Consider the following 331-nt stretch of genomic DNA (forward strand, 5'->3'; position numbering starts at 1 on the left):
ACCTGTATCATATATATATATATATATATATATATATATATATATATATATATATATATATACACTGACTTTGTTATGTTTGCAATCTGATTGGGATTGGAACATGTTATCTATGCCTGCAGATTTGACCAGGTTTGTAAAAATCACCTCTGATGTGAAAAAATCCAAGTTGACAACTACATGTCGTTATGTATTCAATATTATTAGATGTTATTTATGATGAAGGTAAAGTATAAAACTGTCAGCACATGTAGGAAGATTTCTTTACTTGTACCCTAATGCTTCAAATGGTTTATGCAATTGCAGCTTGTACAAAAACAGATATTCTCAG

The sequence above is a fragment of the Liolophura sinensis genome, chromosome 8, assembly GCF_032854445.1.
Source record: "Liolophura sinensis isolate JHLJ2023 chromosome 8, CUHK_Ljap_v2, whole genome shotgun sequence".
Lineage (NCBI taxonomy): Eukaryota > Metazoa > Mollusca > Polyplacophora > Chitonida > Chitonidae > Liolophura > Liolophura sinensis.